This window comes from Ranitomeya variabilis, chromosome 8 (genome assembly GCF_051348905.1).
Source record: "Ranitomeya variabilis isolate aRanVar5 chromosome 8, aRanVar5.hap1, whole genome shotgun sequence".
In the NCBI taxonomy this organism is placed as follows: Eukaryota; Metazoa; Chordata; class Amphibia; order Anura; family Dendrobatidae; genus Ranitomeya; species Ranitomeya variabilis.
This window is the reverse complement of record NC_135239.1, coordinates 202,760,124-202,784,762: the sequence shown is the minus strand read 5'-3', so window position 1 is coordinate 202,784,762 and position 24,639 is coordinate 202,760,124. Positions and strand designations below refer to the sequence as shown.

Here is a 24,639-nt window from a genome sequence, read left to right as displayed (position 1 = left end):
AAGCATGAAATCTGCAGCAAATTTGCACTAAAAGCCCCAGAAAAATCCACGCTTTCCTTAAAAAGTGGTTATCTTGTGTTTATTTGTTTTGTTTTTTCTTTAATCTGCAATATCGGGCAAAGCCTGAGGACAAGGGTGGCGCCGTTCCCAGAAAAAATATTTTTTAAAAAGAGTTGTATAAGGTAAGGTTGACAAGGCGAGGCATTGTGCCGGCATTCGCCAGTGTCCTGGTGCCAGGACGTTCACAGCCTGGGCCTCTCTCGCTTCCAAGCATTGATGAAATGAGTTGGCAGCGAACGTTTGTCCTTCAACTCCTCCACTTTCCATCTCTTAAATGCTGGTAACTGACATTTTTCTTTTTTTCGCCACTTACTTCTCATAGCCATTTCTTTGTAGCATCCTGGACGACCCCTTTAACACCTATATAGTTTATATAGAGGGAAATATTGGCCGCGGATTGTGTGGATCCCGGTGATCGCCAGCTCGGCTCTGCTGCACGGGAGGAACGCGAGCGCCGCTGCGGACTGTAATGTTCTGTACAGACAGTAATCACTAACAGAGGGCACCTTCCACATAAAAAGTAAACTGTTCGCTGGAATCACAGTCACCCATAAATATTGGGGCTGAGGCACTTTAGCTGGGAGACAGTAATGCATCCTCCGCTCGTGAAGACGTCTCATCAGGGAATCGCTGTCTGATGTTTAAACAGAAGATTACAAACCGCTGCTAACAAAATCTCCGAAAGGCCCCGAGCCCGACATTACTGCGCTTCATCCGCCGAGCAACAATCATGGAGGAATACGGAATAAACGGCTAGAGCGATATCCAGAAATTATCAGGGCAGTGGTCTCTTCAATGTACCTACCTAAATATTCAGGGCAGAAAAGAAAGCTTATTGATGCCAGTGATCATAAAAGTAATCTGCATAAAAAGCATTGTCACTGTGTATATACATTACTGATCCTGTATTATACTCCAGAGCTGCACTCAATATTCTGCCGGTGCAGTCACTGTGTACATACATTACATTACTGATCCTGAGTTACCTCCTGTATTATACCCCAGAGCTGCACTCACTATTCTGCTGGTGCAGTCACTGTGTACATACATTACATTACTGATCCTGAGTTACATCCTGTATTATACTCCAGAGCTGCACTCACTATTCTGCTGGTGGAGTCACTGTGTACATACATTACATTACTGATCCTGAGTTACATCCTGCATTATACCCCAGAGCTGCACTCACTATTCTGCTGGTGGAGTCACTGTGTACATACATTACATTACTGATCCTGAGTTACATCCTGTATTATACTCCAGAGCTGCACTCACTATTCTGCTGGTGCAGTCACTGTGTACATACATTACATTACTGATCCTGAGTTACATCCTTTATTATACTCCAGAGCTGCAATCACTATTCTGCTGGTGCAGTCACTGTGTACATACATTACATTACTGATCCTGAGTTACATCCTGTATTATACCCCAGAGCTGCACTCACTATTCTGCTGGTGCAGTCACTGTGTACATACATTACATTACTGATCCTGAGTTACATCCTGTATTATACCCCAGAGCTGCACTCACTATTCTGCTGGTGCAGTCACTGTGTACATACATTACATTACTGATCCTGAGTTACATCCTTTATTATACTCCAGAGCTGCACTCACTATTCTGCTGGTGCAGTCACTGTGTACATACATTACTGATCCTGAGTTACATCCTGTATTATTCCCCAGAGCTGCACTCACTATTCTGCTGGTGCAGTCACTGTGTACATACATTACATTACTGATCCTGAGTTACCTCCTGTATTATACTCCAGAGCTGCACTCACTATTCTGCTGGTGCAGTCACTGTGTACATACATTACATTACTGATCCTGAGTTACATCCGGTATTATACTCCAGAGCTGCACTCACTATTCTGCTGGTGCAGTCACTGTGTACATACATTACATTACTGATCCTGAGTTACCTCCTGTATTATACCCCAGAGCTGCACTCACTATTCTGCTGGTGCAGTCACTGTGTACATACATTACATTACTGATCCTGAGTTACATCCTGTATTATACCCCAGAGCTGCGCTCACTATTCTGCTGGTGCAGTCACTGTGTACATACATTACATTACTGATCCTGAGTTACCTCCTGTATTATACCCCAGAGCTGCACTCACTATTCTGCTGGTGCAGTCACTGTGTACATACATTACATTACTGATCCTGAGTTACATCCGGTATTATACTCCAGAGCTGCACTCACTATTCTGCTGGTGCAGTCACTGTGTACATACATTACATTACTGATCCTGAGTTACCTCCTGTATTATACCCCAGAGCTGCACTCACTATTCTGCTGGTGCAGTCACTGTGTACATACATTACATTACTGATCCTGAGAGGACGAGGAGAAGAAGAATAAGAAGAAAGAAGTAGAAGAAAAAGAAGAAACAAGGAAGAAGAGGAAGAAAAGGAGAAGAAAAAGGAGAAGGAGAAGAAGTCTGGAAAAGCTGGGCAATAAAAAAATCCTTGACAACATGTTGATATTCAGGAGTCCTATTATGGGAAAATAATATAGGAACCAGAGCTGAACATGTGTCGCCGATCATCCCTGCACATCAGACCCGGTTCTAGTGATCCTCAGCTGGATCCTGTTAATTCACCTGTTCCCGTGCAGAGAATCGGAGCCGAGCACTTTTACAAGGCACAATTCTCGGCCACATCTGCGGAGCATGTGCAGGTTCTGGGCCCTTAGAAAACTGCACCCATCAGAGAGTATTCCCACAGGAGATCGCGGGGAGAATGCTTCCATACTCTCCCATAACCACAATACATATTCTTCTATATAGTATATACATATATATGTAGAATAGAATACATACATATAATGTAAAATACATAGAATGTAAGTCCGCAAGGACAGGGTCCTCTCCCCTTTGTACCAGTCTGTCACTGTAAACTTGTTTACTGTAAATGATATTTATAACCCTGTATGTAACCCTCCTCATGTACAGCACCATGGAATTAATGGTGCTATATAAATAAATAATAATAATAATAAATATATACATGCCGGCTGGTCAGTCTCATAGTAATGTCCAAGCAACAAGGGAAAACTTTCCCAGACTAAGTAAAGCAGGAAGGCCTCCAGTGCTGCAGAGAGCACAGTATAGATCAACCACAGGCAGCGACCTGCACGCGGCGTCCTACACTGCTCACATGTCTGTTTCTGGTGACAGAAGAGAGCGCTGCTGAAGTGTAAAGGAGGGAAATTATGAGGCTTTTGTTTGTTACTAGAAATCCGTGAAATAGCAGCCATTTTTGCGCTATAATGGCCTTTAGTTGACTTTTCGGCTTGTTCTGTCTGATGTGGGGTCATTGTGGATATTGTTTCTCGGGGCACGGTATTCAGCACTTACCATAGCTTTACTATAGGACCTCTATTATAGCTCCCAGCACAGGGGATATAACTGAGGATCAGTAATGTAATGTCTGTACACAGTGACTGCACCAGCAGAATAGTGAGTGCAGCTCTGGAGTATAATACAGGATGTAACTCAGGATCAGTAATGTAATGTATGTACACAGTGACTGCACCAGCAGAATAGTGAGTGCAGCTCTGGGGTATAATACAGGACGTAACTCAGGATCAGTAATGTAATGTCTGTACACAGTGACTGCACCAGCAGAATAGTGAGTGCAGCTCTGGGGTATAATACAGGATGTAACTCAGGATCAGTAATGTAATGTATGTACCCAGTGACTGCACCAGCAGAATAGTGAGTGCAGCTCTGGGGTATAATACAGGAGGTAACTCAGGATCAGTAATGTAATGTATGTACACAGTGACTGCACCAGCAGAATAGTGAGTGCAGCTCTGGGGTATAATACAGGATGTAACTCAGGATCAGTAATGTAATGTATGTACCCAGTGACTGCACCAGCAGAATAGTGAGTGCAGCTCTGGAGTATAATACAGGATGGAACTCAGGATCAGTAATGTAATGTATGTGCACAGTGACTGCACCAGCAGAATAGTGAGTGCAGCTATGGAGTGCTGTTACTTTACATACAATAAATCTACATTTAAAATAATGGAATAACTTTTCTCAGGATGTCTCCATATTTCAAGAAGCTGCTCTCATACTAGTTAGAGATTCAGCAATTAATACTGAAAGTTTTCCACTTTACATTAGAAAGTCACCGGGTTCTCCATCCGATTGCATTAATAACTCTGTCAAACATGTAGGCAAGAAAGGCGTCATCCATACAACTCTGCCACCGCTTGTCTCTAGGAAACAACACTAAACATTAATCCCTCCATGATGTGTAGCCCTTTTAAAAAAAAGCCAGTGGATCCCTTTAAGAGCTCTGCTCCAGCAGATAATTATCTTGCTTTGAAGTTGTGTCTGGTAGTGGGCTGGTGCTAGGGTTAGGGTTAGGTAGGAGTCTATCTGCTCAGATTCCTCCCCTGGCTGACTGGCGGGTCGTGTTGCCCTGGTACATGGACTTCTCTATGCTGGAGCAGAGCCTTGGGCTCATAAAGGGATCACCTGGCTTATCTATTAAAGGGCTACGCAATCATATTAATGGTTTGAGGGGAGTACAAATTCCATTTAAGCAGAAACAATATAGGTTCGCTGATAGCAAATGTTGAAAATCTACTAGAACTCAGACATTGGATGTAAAGGAACCTCAGCAGGATCCACTGGTGCGAACAGGGCAGAGGGTGCGAGGGAGGGGAACGTCACAGTCCTAGAGAGGGGAACGTCACAGTCCTAGAGAGGGGAACGTCACAGTCCTAGAGAGGGGAACGTCACAACCCTAGAGATGGCAACGTCACAGTCCTACAGAGGGGAACGTCACAGTCCTAGAGAGGGGAACGTCACAGTCCTACAGAGGGGAACGTCACAGTCCTACAGAGGGGAACGTCACAGTCCTACAGAGGGGAACGTCACAGTCCTACAGAGGGGAACGTCACAGTCCTACAGAGGGGAACGTCACAGTCCTACAGAGGGGAACGTCACAGTCCTACAGAGGGGAACGTCACAGTCCTACAGAGGGGAACGTCACAGTCCTACAGAGGGGAACGTCACAGTCCTACAGAGGGGAACGTCACAGTCCTACAGAGGGGAACGTCACAGTCCTACAGAGGGGAACGTCACAGTCCTACAGAGGGGAACGTCACAGTCCTACAGAGGGGAACGTCACAGTCCTACAGAGGGGAACGTCACAGTCCTACAGAGGGGAACGTCACAGCCCTACAGAGGGGAACGTCACAGCCCTACAGAGGGGAACGTCACAGCCCTACAGAGGGGAACGTCACAGCCCTACAGAGGGGAACGTCACAGCCCTACAGAGGGGAACGTCACAGTCCTACAGAGGGGAACGTCACAGTCCTACAGAGGGGAACGTCACAGTCCTACAGAGGGGAACGTCACAGTCCTACAGAGGGGAACGTCACAGTCCTACAGAGGGGAACGTCACAGTCCTACAGAGGGGAACGTCACAGTCCTACAGAGGGGAACGTCACAGTCCTACAGAGGGGAACGTCACAGTCCTACAGAGGGGAACGTCACAGTCCTACAGAGGGGAACGTCACAGTCCTACAGAGGGGAACGTCACAGTCCTACAGAGGGGAACGTCACAGTCCTACAGAGGGGAACGTCACAGTCCTACAGAGGGGAACGTCACAGTCCTACAGAGGGGAACGTCACAGTCCTACAGAGGGGAACGTCACAGTCCTACAGAGGGGAACGTCACAGTCCTACAGAGGGGAACGTCACAGTCCTACAGAGGGGAACGTCACAGTCCTACAGAGGGGAACGTCACAGTCCTACAGAGGGGAACGTCACAGTCCTACAGAGGGGAACGTCACAGTCCTACAGAGGGGAACGTCACAGTCCTACAGAGGGGAACGTCACAGTCCTACAGAGGGGAACGTCACAGTCCTACAGAGGGGAACGTCACAGTCCTAGAGAGGGGAACGTCACAGTCCTAGAGAGGGGAATGTCACAGTCCTAGAGAGGGGAACGTCACAGTCCTAGAGAGGGGAACGTCACAGTCCTAGAGAGGGGAACGTCACAGTCCTAGAGAGGGGAACGTCACAGTCCTAGAGAGGGGAACGTCACAGTCCTAGAGAGGGGAACATCATAGCCCTGGAGATGGGAACGTCACAGTCCTAGAGATGGGAACGTCACAGTCCTAGAGAGGGGAACGTCATAGCCCTAGAGATGGGAACGTCACATTCCTAGAGAGGGGAACGTCATAGCCCTAGAGATGGGAACGCCACAGTTCCCGAGCTCATTCAGAATCCACAATATCTGACAGTATTTTATTAATCTATGACGTAATATATACAAGTTTAGAACTTTCCTTGAAACTTCAGTAAGTTCTGAGGGATTGATGGGCGCTTTTACTTTAAGTTGCTTTGAAAAAAAAAAAATTGTCCCTTAATTCCCATTCTCTGGCGCTGAATAGGCGGCTGTTAAGATGTAATCCTCTCTCTTGTGTAGAAGTCAAAGGTTTTGGAGACTGGAAAGCATCCAGGCGTGAAGACTCCGCCATTGAAAGCCTTGGTTTCCCTGAGTGCAGGAATGTGACAGGTTGTGCTGCGTGGATGAGGTGTAAAGAGGCTGCAGGAGCCCAGCTGAGAGCTTTATAGGAAAACTGATGGAGAAATGGGATAAATAATATCTTGTGTTAGCGGCCCCCGATCCCAAGAGAACACTACGGCAGAACGCTGCGACACACTGCACCAGAACCTCTGCGCTCATAATAATAAATATGTCCAGGACATTAGAAAGTATCAAAAATGTATTAAAAGTGAATCACGCTACGGCCCATATTAAAGCATAGAAATCCCATACAAAGTTCAGAACCATTGTAAAACAACAGCGCCATCTCTGCAAGACTAAGCACCACCAAGTATTTCAGAATTGTCAATGAATGTGAATGACAGCCATGTAATACCTCAATTCTCCTGTAGTGGCCACTGTTGGAGAAAACTGTATCCACATGCGGCTTTACTGGCGATCTCCTCTGATTGGGAGGTTTTCAGCTTCTGGACCTTCAGCAATTAGGTGATCACTAGTGTGCCCTCACTTGGAGGAGTTTTGTAGATGCCATTTCTTCTTTAGAACGGAATGGTCCAAGACAGCTTGTCCGCTCTATTCCAATACATAGCAGTGAAGGGAACAGAAGAGTACTAGGCCAGACAATCCACACAGGAGCTACCATGCCTAAGTGTTATATTCCAGATGTGCGGATCAAGAAATCTATGGAGATCCAGCAGATGAGCTGTGGAGGACTCAACACCGCCATGTAGATGAATGAGGCATATGTAATACCATATTTCCCCTGTAGAGGTCACTGTAGGAGATAACTGTATCCACATGCGGATTTCACTGGCGATCACAACTGATTGGGAGGTTTTCAGCCTCTGGACCTTCAGCAATCAAGTGGTCACTAGTGTGCCCTCACTTAGAAAAGGGATTCTGTATGTGCTGTCCCTCCTTTAGCAAGTAATGGTCCCAGAGAGAATGTCAGCTCAATGTCCCTACACATTAATGAAGGGGAACAGAGTATCCCTAATGTGGCCAGAAAATACACCTAAAGTATTATATTCCAGACTGTGCAAACCAAGAAATCTCTACAGGGATCCAGCAGATGAACCGTGGAGGACTGAGCACCACCACGTATTTGAATGAGGCACATGTAATACCACATTTCCCCTGTAGTGGTCACTGTAGGAATAAACTGTACTCGGGCAGATTTCCTGCATTTGATCCAGATTTCCTTTGATTGGGAGGTTTTCAGCTTCTGCACCTTCATCCATCCGGTGATCACTAGTGTGCCCTCACTTAGAGGAGGAGTTTTGTAGATGCCGTACCTCCTTTAGCAAGTAATGGTCCCAGAGAGCACGTGGAGGTCCATTCTCCTATACAGAAGTGAAGGGGAGCAGAATACTCCTAATCTGCCCAGAAAATACACCTAGAAGGGGCTATCGTGCCAAAAACCCATATTCCAGATCGTACAAACCAAGAAACCAATGGGGTCCCAGCAGAGGTGCGGTGGAGGACTGAGCTCCACCATGCACTCCAAAGGCATATTGATAGGGAATCTAAATTGTGAGCCCCAATGGGGACAGTGCTGATAATGTCTGTACAGCGCTCTGGAATTAATGGCGCTATACGAGTGAGCAAAATAAATAGTGTGTTTAAATGAGGCACATGTAATACCATAGTTCTCCTGTAGTGGCCACTGCAGGAGAAAACTGTCCCCATGGGTGATTCTCATCACCTGCATGATCGTGTCCAACGTAAGATTCTCATTATCCCTGAATATTTAGATTAAAAAGATACCAATTCTTGGAGGAGGCCAACATGCATTCAATTTCTATTGCAAAATTCCCCAAAATATTCACACATATGGGATTAGAGAAACATGACTTTTTTTTTTTTTTTTTTTTTTTTTTTTTTTAAAGCAACGTTTGATATTGCTATACTGAAGAAAAGGGCGTTTAGCCGCAGTACCGAACACTGCCTATGGACAAGAGTGGCGCTGTTGCTGCATATTTTTTTTTTTACATTATAGTACGAGCATAGTCACAGTTTGTAAGAAACCCGGCAGCGGCTGTTCTGACAGTCAAATGAATGTGCTTAATTGGGGTTTCAAGATTTCTAAAGGAAGAATCTAAAAATAAGAGGTAAAGATAAGGTATGATCTGCGAGTCTCTATACAGCGCAATCACACGATACAATGGGCAGGAGAAGGGAAGGGAGGAAGAACAAGGGGGAATAAATGAAGGGAAATTACAGACGGGGATGTAATTCACAGCAGATATTATAATGGAGCGATACAATGTATCTCCGGTGTCTTCTGCAGCAGAAGTTTCATTCATATGATTACGGAGGGTCAGGGGCAGCAGAACAGGATCGCGGAGGATATCCCTGATATGCACAAGTAGCAATTCCATAATATGTTATTTTGTTTGGTAATTAAAGGGATTCTCCACGTTTGGTTACAATCAATCAAAATGCATTTTTTGCAGTAGAGTTTAATTAAAACATTTGCACTGTTTGGCTTTTACATTTTTTTTTTTGTTATTATTTCCTGCACATCCAACTTTGATGTGGTCATAAATGAGCTATGAGAAGGTAGAAAGACAGATAAAAGGAGTTATAAACTCCCCGTTAGACCATCATAGTGGATCACTGATGGATCCTCACTTAACTCATTCTGCAGCCAGCAATAGGCAGTGGAACACAGAGGCTTTAGAAGCGAAGCGGTGCACCATTTTTAATAAAAAACAATTGCAAATTATAATTTTTTTTTTTCATAAAGGCAGGGGCTGTTGGCTAGTAGCTGGAGTATTTGACTACAAGAACTGGCATCAACCAGTGGGAAATATTTCAGGATTCAGTGGCCCCCCTCTTTTTTTTTTTTAACCCCTTATCCGTTTTGCAAATTAGGAAGAAGCACTCACCATTTGTCCTTTTATGAAGTGTCTGAAATCCGGCCTTCCCTGCTGGTAGTCCGCCGAGCTGTATTAAAAAGATGTAAAAAAAAAAAAACTGGAGGTGAAATATCATATTAGAAAGTGACTTTATTTTTAAAGTACATGTACAGAACATTATGTATTGTGTCCTGTTATCAGCCACTGCAGGATGGCAAGTTAACAACTGTACTGTTCCTTTAACATGAACTTTCTTTTAGAAATGGCGCCACTACCGCCCGCAGGCCGTATCTGGTATTGCAGCATTTAAGGGAACAGTGTTGAGCTGCAATACTGCACAAAGCCTACTGACAAGGGGGGCGCCGTTTCTGGATAGAAGGAAAATATGCTTTTTAATGTCATACAACCCCTTAAATCTCAAGATCTGACCATCGGTTGAGTGATTGTCACTAGTCAGCTGGTGGATTATACCCGGTAATTCCATCTAATCTCAAAAGTAAAAAAAATAAAGACTGGTCTATTATAGGGCGAGCGTTATTAATAAAGCCTGACCCAAGGAACCTACTAATATCGACCATACAACACGATTATCCTTTTTCCTGATCCTCTTAGTTGACCCTACAGGACACAGTGGGCATTGTACGGCCGCCACTGATCTGACCCTATTCAGACATATTTCTAGTTTGGGATTAAGTCTTAAAATCTGGTCAACTATGCAGACGTCAAATACCAAGAATCAACAATACTCATAACGTAGCTCTCTAAACTTATAAATTATGGGATTGTATTCTAAGCAGTTGCCTTTTATAATAATAATAATAATAATAATAATAATCTTTATTTTTATATAGCGCTAACATATTACGCAGCGCTTTACAGTTTGTACACATTATCATCGCTGTCCCCAATGGGGCTCACAATCTACATTCCCTATCAGTATGTCTTTGGAATGTGGGAGGAAACCGGAGTACCCGGAGGAAACCCACGCAAACACGGAGAGAACATACAAACTCTTTGCAGATGTTGTCCAAGGTGGGATTAGAACCCAGGACTCCAGCGCTGCAAGGCTGCTGTGCTATCCACTGCGCCACCGTGCTGCCCTATAACTTTTTAATAGTCACCCATTTGCAAAAAGATTATTCAATTTGCAGAAGACAGCATTAATATAAATGATACGTTTTAGGTGGGTGGGGTGGAGAGGACCCCCATTACAGATTTTACAGCGGGGCCCAATATCAGGTCAGTGAAGGTGCCAGTTCCTATACAAGTAATGTAATCTGAGCTGCAGTACCCAAGAATGACCACTATACAGTACACGGCGCTGTGCTGTTCTCTCACAGCCATTAACTGCAGCTTCATCTCCCTCCTCTCCTCTCCTTATTGACATTTTGCTTTTCTTGATGGAAATAGGATGACCCATCGCCAAACATATATTACAAATTACCTCTATTTACTTGTACTAAACATTTACCCAACTGCTGCCCCCTATGGTCTCCATTATGTAATTACACAGGATGAGAATAATAAATTAGAGCAGAGTCGCACATCGCATGTAACAGCCGCGATCACGTGAATAATTTATCGGGTTGGTTTGAGGGCTAATGGTTGCCAATAAGGGGCAGCGCGGCGTGACAGGCTCATTTCGCAGAGCGAAGACAACTACATTCCAAGCTCGTTAGTAATGTCTGCACATAACGAAGCCCGACGGTGAGAAGCATTGCAGACCCATCAGGGAAGCCCAGTTTCCTAAACGTTTCAATTCTTGTGTGCCAACTTCAGCCAGAGAGGCGATCGGACATCTGGCACAACGTTTAGGGACGGGGCTTATTATTTCCAGCGAACACAAGGTGATTTTCTAGAATGTAGCTTTATCTTGTATACGGATGGATCTGGAAGCCCCCCGACCCCCATTTTTCCACAGTCGATGTACACCCCCATTGTAGAACAGAAGTGGTAGCTATGAAACTACTCCTACAGCTGGACCGTCCCAGCCTGGAGACCTCCGCTAGGAGAGAACCTCATCTATCAGAAAGTGCAGCTACTAAGAGAATCCCTTACCCCAAAAAATCCAGGCACATCAATGCATTACACAAATTTAGGAAGGGTGTAATGCTTTATTTCTCCTGCGGAGGCGCTGCAGGAAAACTGAACACTTGCTGCAAAGATCCTCTGCAGATCAGAGCTGATCACTGGGGATACCAGAAGCGTAAAACTCTGAAATCTGAAATTTTTTAGTGAACCAAAAGGGATTATTCACATAAGACTGCACAATCTTAAAGGGACAGTACAGAAAAAAAAATAGCTTAAGGCCAAATTTAGAGGTCTAAAAAACAAGGTCCGAGTATGGGCCACTTCAGGACTGACTAAATATTTTAATTCTAACTCAAATGCCAAGATAAAGGTTGGGACTTAGCAAAACCCACCCAAAAGTAGGCGAATGAATGGGGGAATTGAGCGTGGAAAAGCTGGATGACACGGCTAGAATGTAGCACCCATCTGTAGGCGCTGGAGTATCAGATATGGGATTTTTTTTATGAAGAATTCTTTAAAGGGGTTAATCTGCACCCCCCCAGATTTATATCGGAGGCATCAGGATCTCGTCTGTTCTGGAATTGGCTCATTAAGTGCGAGAGCGTCACATCGGATCAGTCTGTAATCAGCGCGATGAGCACTTTATCAAATCGCCACATCTGTAAAAAGAAGCGAGAACCATTACGGGGGCAGCCGGGGGGACGGGCGACTTCCCAGCCGCTAATAAATGGTAATTTCATTATGTTATAAGCCAGGTTCAATTATAAAATGGACAGTGCGAGCCAAGGGACGGCGTGTCGCGCAGAAAAGCGGTGATTTACGGTGTGAACGATGTCAAGGAGCTTCTGACGGGACAAGGTCGGAGGATAATTTAATAAGTGTATGCCACAGGTGGAAAGATCTATACCGAGCGGATCGATGTCTCAGACCCCCGGTCTGCACCGTACAAGACCTCCGGGGAGACTGTAAACTGCTGCGCATAATCCTATTAATGTCACTAAGGATCAGTTTCACCATAGAAATGGTTCAGTTATGGGGGCACCGAAATGTACTGATGGGGAGCTGGGGGTGATCAACACTACAACCACAGCTTCCCTATAAAACTGTTCAAGGATTTAAAGTAATTAACAGTGACATTAAAGAAGGAATATTTGCCACGATTGTTTGTCTGCAGCGTTTTCTGCATGTTCCCGGGATCAACCAGTCATGTAGAAATCCGGCAGAGAACAATGGGGTTCATCTACTGCTGATTGGTCCCTTTTTGGGGTTGGTGATCAGCAAAGAGTGGGACTTAAAGGGATTGTCTAGGACTATTTTTAGGCTTAAAAACTAAACCGGCGGGTAGCTGCTAAATACCTGCCTGCTGTGCCTGAGCCGAGATCGGCACAGAGCGGTAACAGGCTGCTTCTGGCTTCCGGTGACATCACGTCGACAGAGAAGTGGCTTCTCTCCTGCTTTGTTGATAGGGTCTGGCTGCTGATGTCATGCTGATTGATAGCCAGCTCCCTGCTTTTTCACTGCGGGGAGCCGGCTGTCAATCAGCATGACATCAGCAGAGCAGTCAGGAAGAAGAGCTGCTCTGTTGACGTTGAGCATCAGGAGTGCTCAATGACCGCTCTATGCTGGCGCCGGGTAGAACAGGCAGGTAGTTAGCAACTACCTGCCTGTTAAGTTTTTAGGCCCAGAAAAAAATTTTTTTTTAGAAATTGTCCTGACCCCTTTAATGATTTTAGCTTGTGGAACTGCAGAAACAGCAAAGGGGAGAGGCTCCTGCTGCAGCTAGTTGTTTCACAGCCACAAACAAGACAGCGAAGAGAAGGAGCGGGGACATGGCTGATCTTCTCTTATTAGAATTATTTACATAAAATCATGGCAGAACTGACCCCAGATCTTCTGTGGATGTCGCTTGTGCAATTCCTTCTGTCTCTCCATGTGAACCCAAACAAATCGGACGATATTGAGATCAGGGCTCTGTGGGGGCGGGATCACTTGAGCAAGCGATATTCACAGAAGATCTGGGGTCAATTTTCCAAGATGTTTGGAACCAACTTCTGCCGAGTTCCTTCAAAAACTGAGTGACAAATGTACCTAGTAGAATTGATGAATGCAAAACGCTGGTCGCACTTGCAGCATGTTTTCCACACCTGCCTAAAACTTCTGCACGGTACTGTATATAAATATTTATACATTAAGAACAGTTCACTTTTTAGCAATAATAGATAGGATAAAAGATAAGATTGATTAGATTTTTTTTTTCGTGTATATGGTTCCTTTAAGGGGGCACTTGTGGTGGTCTAAATAAAGGATAGTGCTGCTGGGTATAAAATAAGAACAAAAGTTTAAAAGTTATGAGGGGGTATTCTGATTATTTAGATGGGGGCAAGGTGACTGGTACCAGTGGATGTCTGCTATGCTATTTACAATAGGTGGCACTGTTAATGGGGTAATTATAACCGTCACTGGTAATGGTGGCAGGTCATGTAGATGAAAAGTGGGTCCCTCAATGTCAATGTTACTGGTGGGCCCTTGGCACCCCTGTCCAACACTGGTGGCAGGTCATGTAGATGAAAAGTTGTGGCTGTCACGGTTATGGGGGCACTGTTGTATAGCGGTGCTATGGGGCATTGTGGCAGGAACCATGGTAGTGGGGCTGTGATTGGCACTGTATGTAAGGGCCATTAGGGCACTAGGGCAAGAACTGTTGTAGAGCAGTGGCTTTACCATTATGGGAAAATTAAAGGGCGAGTGCTCCGTGCATACCTCCCAACTGTCCCAAATTTGTCAGGAGTGTCTCGATTTTTTGGAAACAGTCCCAAGAACAGAGGCAGAGCGTGTACAAACTACATCCACAATTGGGCGCTTCTATGGCCAGTGCGTCCCCTTCAGTTGACCCCGTAGACGGCGGCCCGCGTGAGCGCTATCTCATACGTTGAGAACTCATCTTTCACATTTCAATGAAAAGTTTATTTTCTCTGCTCTTCGCTGCTGGAGCTTTAATTTTGTCCAACGCAATGAACTTCGCTGAGGACAAAAATAAATTCACAGGGAGGGGTGTTAAATGGACCGGAGCCAACCCGCCACGGCCTCCGATGGCTTCAGACACCCTTGTTACCTTCTTGGCTTCCTCGGCAAACCCAGAATGGAGGGGTCTCTGCCCATAATCCTACATTTTCTTGTTAACCATTTATGTGCCAGGCAAAGTCAAACTATGGTTCACCCGACCCAGGGGAGAAAGGGCTCATCCTACATCTATACGGCGTAGGTCTACCTCCACGTCCTCCTCATCACAAAGGGTTACAGGTAATTTGCGAACAAACCCATCCTAATGGCAAGTGACTGGCTGTAGATAGGGTTGCCTACTGCTAGGGCAATTTTTGCAGCCCCTGCACTGGGAGATGTCCCCTTTCCCAAGGCCACGTCCTCTCCTCAGACCCCAACTTGTGAGGCTTTGGGACCCCCCGCGTTGTGCACTAGAAATCTTCCAGGAGCAATTGTTTTTGATAATCTCCACTGGGAGATTTGTCAATTTTATGGGTACTTTTTCTGGGAGGTGTCCACCTTTTCCTGAAGCCACCCAAAGTATACTTTTTTTGTGAAGGGGCGGGGGGGTTTCTTGTCAAATTTGAGGTCAATTATTGTTAATCTTGGAACTACTGGAGGAACCTCTAAATGACAAGGTGGGCTACGCCGACCCTGGTGCCGCAAGCTCACTAGTGTCCCCGGAAAAGCTCGGTGACAACTCATCTGTCTGCCCTCACACGCCCTATAGTGGTTACACAGTTCTCAATAGAAAATCTTCATAGTAATGGAAATTCTTCCACAGCAGCGAGTCCATTCGGATACTATGGGGCCCCTGTAATTCAACTGGGCCGTAAGAACTAGTACAAGATTTTCCTCTCAAATTTAGAGTCTGAGGCAAACAAACATGGACTCCCGGAATAGTTAGAAGATCTCCAGGGCAACACTGAAACCTTCCAGAAAGCAGCTGTTCCTGAAGATTTCTAGTGCTGGACTCCAAGGTGCTCCGTTATTAGAAGCCCCAGGATCCAAACAAACATTTATGGGGCATGGAAAAGATTTAAAGTGGGCATGCTAGAGGCTTGGAAAGGGGGAGAGTGAGAGAGAGGCGCCGAGGAAGAGCGAGAGAGAGGCGCCGAGGAAGAGCGAGAGAGAGGCGCCGAGGAAGAGCGAGAGAGGCGCCGAGGAAGAGCGAGAGAGATGCCAGGGAAGAGCAAGAGAGGCGCGGAGGAAGAGAGAGGCACGGAGGAAGAGCGAGAGAGAGGCGCAGAGGAAGAGCAAGAGAGGCGCCGATGAAAAGCGAGAGAGGTGCGGAGGAAGAGCAAGAGAGAGGCACCGAGGAAGAGCCAGAGGCGCCGAGGAAGAGAGAGAGAGAGGAGCCGAGGAAGAGCGAGAGAGAGGAGCCGAGGAAGAGCGAGAGAGAGGAGCCGAGGAAGAGCGAGAGAGAGGAGCCGAGGAAGAGCGAGAGAGAGGCGCCGAGGAAGAGCGAGAGAGAGGCGCCGAGGAAGAGCGAGAGAGAGGCGCCGAGGAAGAGCGAGAGAGAGGCGCCGAGGAAGAGCGAGAGAGGTGCCAAGGAAGAGCAAGAGAGGCGCGGAGGAAGAGCGAGAGAGAGGCGCAGAGGAAGAGCAAGAGAGGCGCCGATGAAAAGCGAGAGAGGTGCGGAGGAAGAGCAAGAGAGGCGCCGAGGAAGAGCCAGAGGCGCCGAGGGAGAGAGAGAGGAGCCGAGGAAGAGCGAGAGAGAGGAGCCGAGGAAGAGCGAGAGAGAGGAGCCAAGGAAGAGCGAGAGAGAGGAGCCAAGGAAGAGCGAGAGAGAGGAGCCGAGGAAGAGCGAGAGAGAGGAGCCGAGGAAGAGCGAGAGAGAGGAGCCGAGGAAGAGCGAGAGAGAGGAGCCGAGGAAGAGCGAGAGAGAGGAGCCGAGGAAGAGAGAGAGGGAGGTGTGGAGGAAGCGACAGGTGTGGTGGGGCAGAGGTGTGGAGGGTGAAGGGGCAGAGTTCTGGATGGGGAGAGGCAGAGGCATAGATGGGGTAGAATGGAGCAGGGGTGGAGCAGCAGAGGCAGAGTTGAGCAGAGAGGAGCAGTGGATGGGGCAGAGCGGCATTAATCTCTTTTTTATGTACGCCCCCACTTATATATTTTTCTTGACAATCTGGAACACGAGTCCTAATTGCAGATTAGGGAGAACAGATTAGAACATACAACTTCCAATATCTAATGATTTTTCGGGAAAAATATACTTAGACTTTGCGAGTGCCCCTGCCCCTGTGTGCACAGCCGGCTAGCGAGCCACGATGAAGTGCTAATTACAAGCACATTTGATGTGTGAGATTTCTTCTGCGAGACGTCTTTGTGTACCCGAATAGGAAACCCAGCGATGGCTGATGAAGGAAGGAAAATAGACACTGTGTTCAGACTGCAGAAGAATCGGGTCAGTCGGAGGGTCAGTGTCCCGTACACACAAGCCTCAGTATGAGGAGAAATCGCCAGGGCTGCACTTGCAGTTTGCTGCGCCAAAGTACACACAGGTCTGTGTCGCCCCCACCAGAAGGGCTGCATCACCCGACCACAGCAGGGTGGGCACTTTCCACTAGGTCCTGGCTCTGATGAAGAAAAGCTTCATTTACAAGAGGCCTGACACAGAGGTGTGGGAAGGGGTGAGGCGGCAGGTAGGGACGAACCGGGAGCAAATACACCGCTCCCAATTACAGTTACTCCTATATGAATCCATAATGTAAAGGATGTAACTCGGGCGAAAATGTCGTGGGCATCTTTTTCCCCCCTTATGCCAATTAGGATGCTAAAAGAAGTAACCATGTCTTGTTAAGGTGCCAACACACCCATAGTTGTCGGCCAAATACACATTTGAGTGACAGCTGCACTTCCCGACTTCCCGATACAGATGCACGCTCAATTTGGCTGAGCGTTCATGTGTTTTTAATAGGGCGAGTAGTTTAAGCAGCTGCCAAAACACCCTGTGAAACAAAGGGATGGGGCATTGTAACTCAACATGCCTGATCCTTATATATCCACCATCAACTGTATGGATGGTGGGCCAGTGCCACCAAAATCAGCCGACTTTAAATCTAATGTGTATGGGGGTCCTGAACTCATCCCCCATAGACGGACAACAAGAGGGTCAACCCTATAAAAACCGCTTGGTAAGGGTTTAGTCAAAAAGTAACCTGGGCCTATGAGAGTTGTCGCCTCTGCTCTCTCCCTTTCCCGTCTCTGTGGCTCCTCTGGTGGAAAGGAGTAGACATCGGACCAGTAAAGCTGGACATTTATATTAAGCTCTCTCTTCTGACTCCCTCATATACATGTATGCTCATCTTGACCGAGCATGCATGTATTATCCACAAGAAAAACATCTTCTGGCAGCAGCTTACCTCTACAAGAAGAAAAGGACTAGGCAGCTGAAGCCCGACATGCCCAATCCTTCATTTCCACCAATATCTGCATTTAGGAGAGGGTTTTAAGGAGGCACCATACACACAGAACTGTGGTCCGGTTGGTGAAAATTTGCGTTTTTGGCAGATATGTATCGAATATGCGTGGTCAGATAAATTGAAGATCCACTTTAGCGTCTTGGAAATGTTGAGAATTTTACAGAAATACCTGGAGATTATAAAGGATTTTACGGTTAGTCGTGGATTACAGAGGGGCAGGGTCCAGGAAGAAAGTGTTTGTATTTTTGACTTAGGACTTTGGCAAATTAAACAAGACTGAAGTTGGGAGTTTGTGGATTTTGCTCAAACTACTTTTTTTTTTTAACCAAGGAAAACAAGATGTGATGTTTTGACACAAGGGTCCATTGTGTCCTTCTACTTCCACGAGATGAGAGTTCTACAATCCAGACACAGAAAAGTCCACACCCCTCAATAAAAATAAATCAGTAGAACAACGTCCTAAATCATCCTCGTCTTTGAAGTTAGTTGCATGTTCTATTTCTGGGAAAGTTGGATGGCAAGAAATATGGGCGCCGATGCGGCATTGTGACAGGGTGGGTCGTCAGCCGAGGGGGCATATATGGGAGAGGAAAGGACACATCACATTACCCATCCTCCTACTGTGGCACTGGCTTTTGCCAGGACAGTAAGAACGGTGCCCATTTGCAATTTTTCATCCTTTTCTAAAAATGCCGCTCCTCAGGGGAGGGTAGTCCTGCACAAGTTCTCGCCAACCTATGTGGAAGGGGATGGTACCCTTTAGCACCACCTCTATGGGCCATTCACTCAGCTTTCTTGGAGGGTTATTCCTAACGCTGCAAGTTGCTGGGACCCCCCACCAATCCTGAGAAGGGGGTCTCTGAAATTACTCGTTGGAATGGAATGGAAGCCGCGCACATGCAACACCGCTCCATTCAAAGTCTATGGGAATACATGAGAAAGCCGACCAGTCCCAAAGACAATGAATGAAGTAGAGACGCGCAGGAGCGGCCATTGTTCTGTTCTGGTGGGACATGTCAGAGCCCCCTTCTTGGGGTCGGTTCTAGCAGTCAGACCACCGCTGATCCGCAAGTTATCACCTATTCTGCAGACAGGTGATAACTTGCAATGTTAGGAATCATTTTTAAAGTTTGGGAAACTTTGTCAAACTTTTGAGAAGTTACAGCAACATGTTAAAAGTTTTGACTGTGGAGGTCTCTCTACCCAGACACCCACCAAACAATGAAACAATGGGGCAAATATGCTCCACCAAGTACGGGACCCCCAAGGCATTGACTGGCTATCCTTGTAGAGTCAATAGTGCGGTATACAAGTCCATAGATGTATAAGGGTTCATTCACCGCACGCTCCACAGAACCAAGCAAAGCGTAAAGAGAGCATATAGCTCAGGAAAGCACCGCTGCCTCTTGGAACAGCCCTATTTAGGTGGACCCGTCCCATGAATGGACCACAAGAGAAATGGAGATTATTTTTTTATAAAAAAAAAAAAAAATGAGGGGATATTGCCGGTGTATAATCTATACGTTGGCTTCATTTGATCCTAAAAGTAAACAGTTGACGTCTATAACTAGAAGGCAGCAGTAGCAGCAATGGGCAGGTAGCGGCAGGCAGCCCCGGATTACTCCTGAGCCTGCCCTCTAGGCTCCGACGTGTACGTGGTGTTAAACGCCAATTATGATATCACCTCCTCAAACACAATGACATGCCAGGCACATTCCGTATGCAACCCAACACTGCCATCATTCCCCGGTACACGATGAGTAAGTGGTAATGTGCCCGGCGGGTCTCCTTACACATCCCATTGTGACCACACCCTGCAAGGGACCCATGGAGACCGGATCATGCTGCAAACTGTGCAGGTGCTATTATGGGGGAACTGGGGCCCGTACTCATATGGGAACACTGTGGTAGCCAGTCTTTTGGGGGCACTGTGCATGTGCTATTATAGGGGCACTGGAGCAGTCACTTCCATAAAGTAGCTGTACAGGTGCTATTAAGGGGGCACCGCGCTGTCCCTCGTAGGGGGCACTGTGGCTGGCCCTCTTGGGGGCACCGTGCATGTGCTATTATGGGGGAATTGGGGCCATCACTCCCATGAAAAAAGTTACACAGGTGCTATTAAAGGAGAACTGACAGTCACTCTCATAGGACACTTCATTCATAAGAATGCCCATCATAGTGCTCCTCTAAGACGGCAAGTGCTTTTAAAGGGACCCTGTGGCTGCCACTCTTAAGGGACCACTGTACACATGCCATTAAGAGTGCACTGTGGGCGTTACACATATGAGGTCACTGTACACATGCCATTATGAGCGCACTGTGGGCGCTACTCATATGGGGTCACTGTACACATGCCATTATGAGCGCACTGTGGGCGCTACTCATATGGAGTAACCGTACACATGCCATTATGAGCGCACTGTGGGCGTTACACATATGGAGTCACTGTACACATGCCATATGAGCGCACTGTGGGCGTTACACATATGGGGTCACTGTACACATGCCATATGAGCGCACTGTGGGCGTTACACATATGGGGTCACTGTACACATGCCATTATGAGCGCACTGTGGGCGTTACACATATGGAGTCACTGTACACATGCCATTATGAGCGCACTGTGAGTGCTACTCATATGGAGTCACCGTACACATGCCATTATAAGCGCACTGTGGGCGTTACACATATGGGGTCACTGTACACATGCCATTATGAGCGCACTGTGAGTGCTACTCTTATGGGGTCACTGTACACATGCCATTATGAGCGCACTGTGGGCGTTATACATATGGGTTCACCGTACACATGCCATTATGAGCGCACTGTGGGCGCTACTCATATGGGGTCACCGTACACATGCCATTATGAGCGCACTGTGGGCGCTACTCATATGGGGTCACCGTACACATGCCATTATGAGCGCACTGTGAGTGCTACTCTTATGGGGCCACTGTACACATGCCATTATGAGCGCACTGTGGGCGTTACACATATGGGGTCACCGTACACATGCCATTATGAGCGCACTGTGGGCGCTACTCATATGGGGTCACCGTACACATGCCATTATGAGCGCACTGTGAGTGCTACTCTTATGGGGTCACTGTACACATGCCATTATGAGCGCACTGTGGGCGCTACTCATATGGGGTCACCGTACACATGCCATTATGAGCGCACTGTGAGTGCTACTCTTATGGGGTCACTGTACACATGCCATTATGAGCGCACTGTGGGCGTTACACATATGGGGCCACTGTACACATGCCATTATAAGCGCACTGTGGGTGTTACACATATGGGTTAACCGTACACATGCCATTATGAGCGCACTGTGAGTGTTACACGTATGGAGTCACTGTACACATGCCATCGTTACTCATATGGGGTCATTGTACACATGCCATTATGAGCGCACTGTGGGCGTTACACATATGGGGTCATTGTACACATGCCATTATGAGCGCACTGTGGGTGTTACACATATGGGGTCACCGTACACATGCCATTATGAGCGCACTGTGGGTGTTACACATATGGGGTCACCGTACACATGCCATTATGAGCGCACTGTGAGTGCTACTCCTATGGGGTCACTGTACACATGCCATCGTTACTCATATGGGGTCACTGTCCGTAGCAGTTAATTTCTCTAGTAATGATTCGGATGTATTCAGCTGAAGTCTTTCCGAAGGTTTGGTTGATATTTTAAGGGGTGGGACACACAACTGAACATTTGGTGCCTTCTCCCACCCACCTTATCTGCTTTCTTACAAGTTTTATTAGGAAATGCCCTAAGTGAAATGAAGACATGTATCTGCTCTGCTTTCTCCCATCTGTATCTTTGCATATAAACACAAATGAGAACAGCGCCCCGACATGTACCGCACGGCCCCCCGCTCACATCCGAGGGCCAGATGCTGCTTTGAAGGTGACATTTACAGTCCTAAAAATCCCTACAGATTGAAGTGTGTTAGTTCATCTGATTCACACAAAGACGCCGCTGAACCAAATACATTTCAATAAGGCAGCGGAGGCTGCGCGACCCTCAGGAGAGTTTACATATATGAGCGGAGTCCCAATTCTGGAAGCCGGGGAGCTAAATATACACATAACACTATGCATGCTGAATGAGCGGCGCGGTGCCAACCACCGGGGCTAATCTGCTCTAATACATATAGGCTGCGAATAATGATTTGTAATCCGGGTGACCCACATACACAGGAGTAATCCACAGCACAACAATCGTCTTATGCTTCTCCCGTCATTCCTGATTGGGGAAATCATAGGATTCATGAACCAGAGGAGAGTCAAAAGGCCAAGCGAGGGTGGCATCCCGGCGCCATACACCGAAAACACTCTTTGGGTGCCACTGTCACGGAGGTTTTTGTTACTCCCTTTAGATAGGACACCTTCCAGGCCACTTTTTTGGGAATCCAGTCCCATTATGATAAATTATGAAGGTGGTAACACATCCTAACGATCACTCACATGAACACGAAAATGTGGTCATGCATGTGGACCACCACAACATTCACATTGGGGGTACCGGACTCCGTTCCCAGGATCAGGTCAGTTAGGTGATAAAGGGGTTCTCTCATAAACAACATTTAAAGGCCCAATACTTCTCACAGTTGAGGGTCTGATACAATTGCATCCAGTCTAGACCACCATCTGATCTAAGCAGCCTGGATTTCAGACTGATACACTCTACTTACCTTCATGGACACATGGTAGTAAACTTCCCAGACAGGAAAGATATACAGTTAGGTCCATATATATTTGGACAGAGACAACATTTTTCTCATTTTGGTTATAGACATTACCACAATGAATTTTAAACAAAACAATTCAGATGCAGTTGAAGTTCAGACTTTTAACTTTCATTTGAGGGTATCCATATTAAAATTGGATGAAGAGTTTAGGAGTTTCAGCTCCTTAACCTGTGCCACCCTGTTTTTTAAAGGGACCAAAAGTAATTGGACAATTGACTCCAAGGCTATTTCATGGACAGGTGTGGGCAATCCCTTCATTATGTCATTCTCAACTAAGCAGATAAAAGGCCTGGAGTTGATTTGAGGTGTGGTGATTGCATTTGGAAGGTTTTGCTATGAAGTAAACATGCGGTCAAAGGAGCTCTCCATGAAGGTGAAACAAGCCATCCTTAAGCTGCGAAAACAGAAAAAACCCATCCGAGAAATTGCTACCATATTAGGAGTGGCAAAATGTACAGTTTGGTACATCCTGAGAAAGAAAGAAAGCACTGGTGAACTCATCAATGCAAAAAGACCTGGGCGCCCACGGAAGACAACAGTGGTGGATGATCGCAGAATAATCTCCATGGTGAAGAGAAACCCCTTCACAACAGCCAACCAAGTGACCAACACTCTCCAGGAGGTCGGGGTATCAATATCCAAATCTACCATAAAGAGAAGACTGCATGAAAGTAACTACAGAGGGTTCACTGCACGGTGCAAGTCACTCATAAGCATCAAGAATAAAAAGGCTAAAAAACATCTAAAAAAGCCAGCACAGTTCTGGAAGAACATTCTTTGGACAGATGAAACCAAGATCAACCTCTACCAGAATGATGGAAAGAGAAAAGTATGGCGAAGGCTTGGTACAGCTCATGATCCAAAGCATACCACATCATCTGTAAAACACGGCGGAGGCAGTGTGATGGCTTGGGCATGCATGGCTGCCAGTGGCACTGGGTCACTAGTGTTTATTGATGATGTGACACAGGAATGAATTCTGAGGTCTTCAGAGCCGCCATACTGTGTGCTCAGATCCAGCCAAATGCAGCCAAACTGATTGGTCGTCGTTTCATACTACAGATGGACAATGACCCAAAACATAAAGCCAAAGCAACCCAGGAGTTTATTAAAGCAAAGAAGTGGAATATTCTTGTATGGCCAAGTCAGTCACCTGATCTCAACCCAATTGAGCAGCATTTCACTTGTTAAAGACTAAACTTCAGACAGAAAGGCCACAAACAAACAGCAACTGAAAACCACCGCAGTGAAGGCCTGGCAGAGCATCAAAAAGGAGGAAACACAGCGTCTGGTGATGTCCATGAGTTCAAGACTTCAGGCAGCCATTGCCAACAAAGGGTTTTCAACCAAGTACTAAAAATCTAATTGAATCTGTCCAATTACTTTTGGTCCCTTTAAAAACAGGGTGGCACATGTTAAGGAGCTGAAACTCCTAAACCCTTCATCCAATTTTAATGTGGATACCCTCAAATGAAAGCTGAAAGTCTGAACTTCAACTGCATCTGAATTGTTTTGTTTAAAATTCATTGTGGTAATGTCTATAACCAAAATAAGAAAAATGTTGTCTCTGTCCAAATATATATGGACCTAACTGTATGTGGTACTGGTATATTTAGCTAAGACTGGATACATTTCTAACAAAATTGTGACATTCTGTAGATCTGTACAAATATAAACAAAAATGTTGCCATTCACTGACAGTAAGCATGGATCTGCAAAATGGTGAGAAAGAGAATACTAAAATACTGCAAAGCACCTGCTTCATTTACATAAAACCTAGAAATTTCACATTGTAAGTGCCATAAATGCCCCACTGATACACAGAGGATACAAGATGCAGAGTGGAAGCAGAAACATTAGATGGGTCAGCAAAGATGTTGGCACAGACCCCGGATACTA

General features: G+C 46.2%; 1 protein-coding gene across 2 annotated transcripts in view; it reads right to left on the bottom strand.

Moving 5' to 3' along the window:
• Positions 1 to 24,639, bottom strand: part of PLXNB1 (plexin B1) — a 134,437-nt gene that overhangs the window by 67,261 nt on the left and 42,537 nt on the right. Inside the window, exon 2 of one of the 2 annotated variants that reach the window (XM_077276275.1) lies at positions 9,501 to 9,558. The exons of the other annotated variant lie outside the window; for it this stretch is intronic. The gene's annotated coding sequence lies outside the window, so the exon portion shown is untranslated. The remainder of the gene's footprint in view (positions 1 to 9,500; positions 9,559 to 24,639) is intronic. 2 annotated transcript variants of the gene reach the window in all.